General features: G+C 32.9%; 1 pseudogene; it reads left to right on the plus strand.

The window, feature by feature from the left end:
- Positions 1–290: 290 nt before the first annotated feature.
- On the plus strand, positions 291–8,179 carry LOC149188588 (uncharacterized; annotated as a pseudogene).
- Positions 8,180–8,402: the final 223 nt, after the last annotated feature.

An 8,402-nucleotide genomic window follows, 5' to 3' on the forward strand; every position in this document is an offset into this window, starting at 1 on the left:
TCGTAGTGAGAGAAGTTGTATGGAGTATCACCTAGGCGTCCGTTGATTGAGATTTGCGATGGGGCTCTGGACCCAATGTCTTATACATTGTGATTAATAATCTCGATGGGTCTGTGTTATCGCAAAACGCCTGTTTGGGTCTATACACCGATGGGCTCTGCCGATTGCGATTTGTGATGGGGTTCCCGATTGCAATATTTTATGTGTCATGGTTAATACTCCTGATAGGTTCATGGTTATCATAGGGTGCTTGATCCATGGGTTGTTCTGTCCACCGATTGGGAACGCCAATGGGGGAAACACCGACAGTGAAAGAAGTCGGTTTCAACGCGCAGTTAAAGAAGTTTCGTGCCATGTTTGTAAGGGATTTCGCCATAATTGTAAGGTTTTTTTCCATGTATCATTCAGGCCCGAGATACTTGGTCCTAAGAGAATCCCTCCTGCTAAACTTCGACATCCATTTGGAATTGGCCGGGGTTTGATGGATTTGTCACCAGCCTATATAAAGGACCATTTATGTCGGAGGAAGGGGGATATGGCTGGCAGATTAGTTAACAAGCCATCACGTACAGTAGAACCTGACCTAGCAGCAGGTCGAGACCTTTCCTTGAGCAGCAGGGAGGTTCCGAGAAGGTGCAGAAGGCCCAATTATCCAAATTGGCTGTTCGGATAGGTGTTTTTGCACAATTTTTCACCAGGCTTTCTCTGGTACTGTCTGTTTCTAAGGCTGGACTCTCCATTCTTCGAACACCTTCCATATTGGAGTTATAAGGATTGTAAATTATGTTTTTTATACATTTATCTCTTCTTATGCCACTTAATAAACAAAGGCTTCCCCACTATTGAGCAAGGCCTAGAGATGTAGTCCAAATTGGATGAACTCCATAATCAAATCTTTGTGTCATGGTTTTCTTTCTTATCCTATTATTTCCGCATTGTGTATGTTATTTTTAATTTCCATGGTTAATAAGCTCTATTTCATGTAATTTTGATGCATCTATAAGTAAAATATCTTGGATCAATGCAATTCAAATGGCGTAAAATTACCAAGGCAAGACGAAGGTGTGGATAAAACATACTTGAATGGTAAAATGAGTGAGGATAATAATAAGACATCAAGAAACATGTGTTCATCTTAATACGGTCCAAATATTTTGTTTCCATCCATGACTTCAAGATATGAGATATTAGACAAGAAAATTTCTACTGCAAAAGCAAAAGAGGAGGTAAAACAAGTGTCCTATAAGAATGATCATGTTGGAATGACAATGCCTATTTTAGATCTGGAAGAAAATGTAGTGCAATAAGAAGTTCCCGAGGTATGCATAGACAGGAATTGCCTTGTTTGTAAGTTGAATTATTTCTCATGTTTATTCCCTACGATTTCCTCTTTGTGTTTGCAATTAAATGAATGAAATTATTTTTGGGCCAAAACGGTTCTTTGGGGTTAGATGAAGATGTCCACAATCATTCGTTGGGCATGGAAAAGAGTTCTTCAACAAAAGATAAGTCCCAAGCATTGGATAAATATATAGGTACAATTAATATATTTCAATCTTCATTTATTTCTGAGGTAGTTGCTAATTTTCTCTTTGAGAGTAATGTTTTGAATTTGAAGCATGATGTGTTCATTACTTTTTTGTCCTAAATTTGCATGTGGAGTCACATGGAAATTATGTCCTTCAACTTATTCTTTATGATGTGATTCAATCCAAACAATAAAAAAATGTTGACATGGAAGAAATATCAGAGCTTTGTTCTGCCACATATGGGACGGTTTATCATGGAAAATGGAAGGGATCAGATGTTTCTATCAGGCATATCAAAGTGAGCTATTTTGAAGGAAAACCATGAGAGAGAAAGTTTGGTGTGTAAATTTTCATGCATCCTTTCCATGTCTATTGATCTGAAAAGGAGCTAAGTTCTCCATCGTATTTTTTTGTTGTTGTTATATATGGTAGGATAGGTGCAATCTGCATATATCATATCTAAGATGAATTTAACATAGCTCAAGCCAATTGTTAGAGTAAAAGTTTTAATTGATGATTTTCAGCTCACAAAACTAGATAGGGTATTTCAGAACCAAGAATTCAATTTTAAGTTTAACAAAATGAGCGGTTATGTTGAAGATTTTGAACAAGGATTAACTATGTTTTCTTCCAACCTTTGGGAAGTCTTGGAATGACAGACAAGGTAAAAATTTACAAAACACAGTAGCAATGGAAATGTCAGGATCACATAATATTAGTGCATGTTGATTGAATGGAGTCTGGACGTAGCAAATCAAATCACTTGCGAAGTTTAATATTTTACAAATAAAGCTCAATTTGAATGCAGTCAACTGCTCATGAGATAGATGTGAAAAAACGACAACTTAATAGGGACAAATTGTTTTAATCCCATGAAATTTTCAATAATTTTCTCTCATGCTTTTGATAACAAATATGCACTGTTAAAACAAAATATAGCACCCTTGTATGATGTAAATTCCCAAGCATCAAAGGGCTAGTCATGTGCAACTCAAAAAGGATACATATTGTGACCACAGTAGCTCTTCCTCTCTCTTTTGGGGGCTTTCCTCAAAGAGATGATGGCTAAGGTTGTAGAGTGGAGGCACAAGGTGATTTAGTTATATGAAGCCTAAGAAAAACGTATGGTAGTAGTATAATAGAAAGTGAGTGCCGCGAGAAAGGAGTATGAAGGTAGAAACCCGATGACCATGTGCCAATCTATATATGGGCCAAATGGAGTCAAAGTGGCATGAATCCAGAAGGGATAGTGTTTGAATACGGAAATTTAATAAGTGATTCTATGCATGCCACAAATCAGCCTTAAATTGTTGAGATTTATGCAGAAAATTAACCTTGGAGAGTTAAGATTGCTACTCTAAAACAATGTTTTGAAGGTGATGTTATGTTATTCAAAGAAACAACCTTTGTTAGATGCAAGTTTAATATAACGGAATTTATAATAAGACAAATCAATTCCTTACTTAACATTACTCAAATGACACATGCTTCATTACAAGGCCTTCATAAAAATGTTGTAGGGGTCTTTAAAAATAATAAATGACATGTGAGAAAGATTGTGCACATAAAAGGCTTTAAAATAGATAGCTTTATGCTATATACCATGTTTAGTTTAGATTAAAAATAAAATGTCATTAGTTAAGAATTGGAACATGAATGTGGTAGGGCCTTTAATGTAGATCAAACATATCTTAAGTTATGAAAACACTAGATTGTTACCCAGAGCAATGCTCGGGAAATTGTTGCCGATGGAAACCATTGTTAGAAAATAAATATGAAGGAGATCTTGGGTTATTCTAAGGGCTCTATTATCTCTTCACACAAATAATCATGGGGAATTAAACTTGCAACTACTTTGTTAGTTTTGAAAGTTTGACATTCACGTTTACCTATTAGCATGACCTTTTGCAATGGTTTAGTCAATTTTTTGCATAAATTGTTATTTTGACAAAAATCAGAAAAGATTATTTATCTTCATAGGTTACATTTATCCACATTTCTTCTATGCATTCAAATTTTATGCTTAAAAGTATACAAGATTCAAAATCTCTTAAATAAGATTGAAATTCTTGATCTCATATTATATTTGTTACAAAAATTGGCAAGGATCTAATATTTTGATGGATAAATTGAACATTCCAATTCTTCTACTTTCTCTAATTGTAACATGCCAAGCATTAGAGTGAACTCAATTTTATTATGGCAGGGATATATATTTTCTTATTTAATCTTTAGAATTGGATAATCTTTTGACCATAGTTATGGGACCTGCATCTCTGCATGTTTGAATCCACTCAAGATATGTTTCAAGTTTGGAAGTATTGGGGGATCCACTTGAGATCTGTTTCTAGCCAAAAATGGCTAGCGTTTAGATCCTTAAATGTTTTTTTTAAATGTAACATAGAAATATAAAATAAAATTTAAAATATGCCAAGTATGGGGACCTAAAATCCTAAATTTTCCTTATAAACAATCCTTCCCTAATGCTAAAACTGACAAATATGAGCTTTTCATAGCAGTTTCCATTTCTAAATTTTGTAATAGAGATTTGTAGCGAAACACATTTGAAAATGTGAATTATCTATGTTTTTAATAAGTGTGGACACATGTTTCTAATACCATTTTTCTATATCTAGATCTTAAGTTAAAAAATTTTATGTTGTATATGTTTGTTGTGTGCATAATTTGTTTCCCTTTATCCAGATATCGAGTTTTAAGAAATATGGTATATCAGTATCTGCATGTGTATATGTTTCAATGCAACTTAGCTTTAGTACTTATGGAAGATGGAAGTGATTTAAATAGTTCTAACTTATATTTCAAGAGAATAAGAATAATAGATTTTGTTGTAATTGTAATTCTTAGCTGCTTGTGTGTGGGTTGGCAAGCTTATCAATTTTTTGTGATATAATTTGGAAAGAAGACTATGATGTTTTGGGAATATGCAATAGGTTTGAAAGAGTTAAATCGGTAAAATTTGTTGCATATAAGAGGTTGGTATTAAGAATTGAAATCCAGACACTTGTTCCTTAGAGGGAATGTAAGGATCTAGAAACTCAACTCCAGTAAGAAAAGAAAAGACACAACTCTGCTTTCATAGAATTCAGAAACCTTCAAAGGGGAAGGTACATTCTTAGATTTGCACACACTCTCATTTTATTCTACTATAATTATAATGACAAATATTGTTTTGATATTTTCCTATGGTCCTATAATCTATAGTGAATCATGATTAACTCTTTTACTCTTTATTTTAAGGATGGAATCACTATTAAGAATATTTCTTCTTCTCTATGCTTTTAAGAAGCTGTAGGTGTGTTATAGCTTTCCAGAATGCTAAACATAATATTTTGTTTATGTTCTTGTTCAACATTTTAATGCTACATTGTGCTTCTACTCTTATGTGCATGAAATTTGGAGGTATCAAGTTTACCCAAACCAGTGATTGTAGCAAGGGAAGCCAGGGGTTCTATTGTTTCTAATAATGGAACAAATAGGTTTTATGACTTGGACTCATTATTTTTTTCTTCCAAGAAGAGTATGAGTTTCCTCTACATGTTCATATTTAGATTTGAATTAGTGTAGGTTGTTTCCATAAAAGGTTTTAGAGTGTTGGAAATGTGGCCCTTAAACTAGGGTCTAGAGAATTTACAACTTAGGCTTGATGGGGAGGATTTTGGATTGGTTGATGATAGGGAAAAGGATTTGGTTTGTGGCATGCCATGCTTTCCCTTTTCCTTGGGCTTTGATTTGTGGCATGCCATGTTGTCGCTCTTCCTTAGCTCTCCTTTTTCAAAAGAGATGGGTTGACATTTTTACCTCATTTTTGGTTTCTATGCTTACATTCGAAATATAGATGTCCTACACAAAATTCACATGATTTTGTATTGGATTATAATTGATCATCAATTTAGCTATCATTTTTTCAATGAATTTATTTTATATAAAATTATAATAGGCTTTTAATGTTGATGCTCATTGAAATATAGGTCGTCTTCTTTGGAGGTCACACACAATTGGGAACCATAAAACTTGAAGAAGGGGATCAACATCCTTATGATGTTTTGAATTGTGGACCTACAAGGCATAATATCTTTCCATCTGTCCTGTATATACAGAAGATAGTTTGCAGGAGGTATTTCCTCATCAAGAACCTTGAAAATTTTATGTGAAGTTTTTGTAGTCCCTTGAGTTTTTTTAGGATAATGAAAGGAAAAAACTTGCAATTTTTATGGCACTTACTTTCTCTCAGAAATTGTTTTTCAACCTCTTCTCAAAGACAACCTTGTTTCTAAGGGGATTGTGCTTTCATTCATAATAAGATTTTTCAAGCAGTATCTGGTTGAGAACAATCTTCATGATATCATAACATTGTTGAAGTGAGGGAAGATAAAATATAATCTTCTTGATTTGTTCCCAATATACAAATACACCACTGAAGCTTTAGACTTTTTTGTTGGAACCAAACTGTTTATTGAAGTCTATTTATTGTTGATTGTTACTAAATTATGTCTTTTTGACTTTTTGTGTGGCAGTAAGGAGGGTTTGGGATCTCTTGTTGGATATAATAAAAAGAAAACATTTGATGTGAAATTAAAGGACATGAAAGGGCATTAACAACTTTGATTGCAGTGAATGTTGATATTTCCGAAGTCATTGAAATTGTAAAGCAGTGCCATAAAGAGTCAATGTTACATGATATTGAACAAGTGCATATCTTATGGGATGCTATTATGGATGTTGTATAGTGGTATGGAAAAATCTAGCAACAAAATTCAAATTTGGCATTTTGTCAAGTTAGTATTTAATCTTTTCTCACCATGTAGTATCTTTTGCTTTCCCCACATGTGTTATGCCTCATCATATCATGAACAATTTTATGGATTTTTACTGAATTTTGAGAAGTATTTTCTTCTTGTCAATTGTTTAATATGTTTACAACTTTTAGTCAATATTAGAATCTAATTGGAAAATGGGTCTAAGGATAACTGTTTTAAGTGTCATCCCTATGGCTTGCATTTTTCTACTTTTAAGAATCATGTTTTGTTACACACTTTGATCCTTTCATTGATGTGCGTGAGAAAATAGAATGTTTCAATTTCATAGACAATATTTTTTAAAATCTGAATGAAATTGTGGATACTTTGTTTCTTGCTTTGGATATCATGTTTTGCTTCTTACACATGTTTATTGTGTTTTATTGATGTATATATAAATATTTTTTATAGAACTGTCAATTCAATAGATATTTTTTTTGGAAATTAATTACAAAATGTATACACATGGAATATTGAATCCTTCAACCTATATTTACATGAAGGTTTCATTCAATGTAAAGAGTTTGCATGTCTTTTCTTGACCATAAATATGGTTACACTGGATTTTCTAACATATCTTAAATTTTCTAAACTATTTTGTTAATGTGTTTTCATTTTATCTCACTTGGAATTCATAAGTCAATAATTTGTTCATGCTAGTGCTAGATTGGATGTTAATTCCATTTTCTATCAAAGGTGCTACAATAATCAAACTTCACAGTGAGAGAATGCATTTAATGGGAAGAGATCTCCTTTGGCTTGAGGGAATTATTATCTTTCCCTTGCATTGTTTGTATGTAGCATGTAGGGATTAATTATGCATGCAATGTTTGTATCCCTAGTTTTCCATCCAGCGTGTACTTTTTTTTCCTATGGAAAACTTCAGTGGGGAAATCCTTGAGGGGATTCCTCACACTCCTATGAATGATAGCCATGGTAAATGTTGTTGGTCTATAGCATGTACTCGTAACTGAGAGGGACTTTACAAGACTTGAACCCATGACCCCTCTGCCTTAAAGCTGGTGAGTGAAAATTGATTGAGTTAACCCATTGGGTTACCATAATGTACTTATTAACTTTCGTGTGCAATATTTCTTATAGTGGTTATCCATCTAACATGGATCTTTTCCTTTTGTATGTAAAATGATAACACCTTTTGTTTTCTCATTGGCATTTGGAATTCATTAGTTTTCTGGTTATTTTATTTCAAGTCTTAACAATTCAATTATTAGAAGTTTTGTTTGTGGGTTTTTTGTAAATTGTATGAAACTTACATATTTTACTAAAATGTTTCTCTACTTTGTTGAATTATCAGGTTAATACATGGGTAAAACTCCTTGATAGTTTTTGTGCAACTGCAAAACTATAGTTGGAGATAATTTACAAGATTCAAATTCAATGTTATGAAGATGCTAAACTCATGAAATCGTTTCCTAAAATTATGAGGTCTCTCTGCGACGATGAAGTTCTTGTTGAAGATACTATTTTGATGTGGTTTCACAAAGGTGGTAACCCAAAGGGAAGATATTAACAACCTAACATTCTTTTATTCTTTGGTTTTTTTACATTTTTGTTTTGAAGAAATGCAATTAATTTAGGTTTAAACAAATCTAATTATATTATTTAGAGAGTTTTGAACTCTATTAAAATGAGACTTGAAATGCTTGACTAAGAAATTTTTGGGATTTCATAAAGCTAATACTATTCTTATAGTTTGAGTTTTGTCAGGGTGAAAATAAGATCTAATGTGATTTTGGGCATTTCAGGTAAACCTTTGTGAAGTCATTAGAGCCTTTTATGAAATGGTTGGAGGAAGTTGAAGAAGAAGAATAATGTGAAATTATATTAGAATCTTAATTATGACTACAATAGTGGGGGGTAATGCTCGTGGCAACTCTGATATATTATGTTTAGTTGGTATATCAACTGCTTTACGTAGATAATAAGTTTACTATTGACAATTTATGAGATCCTAGTGCTATACTTGTGGACTATGGTGTGCTAACAAAAGTTCCTTTAATCGGATTTTATCGGAATTTTCATTGCATATAAATTA

Source organism: Pinus tabuliformis, chromosome 3_1, assembly GCF_031772625.1.
Source record: "Pinus tabuliformis cultivar Carrire ecotype Pingquan chromosome 3_1, CPIR1, whole genome shotgun sequence".
NCBI classification, from domain to species: Eukaryota; Viridiplantae; Streptophyta; class Pinopsida; order Pinales; family Pinaceae; genus Pinus; species Pinus tabuliformis.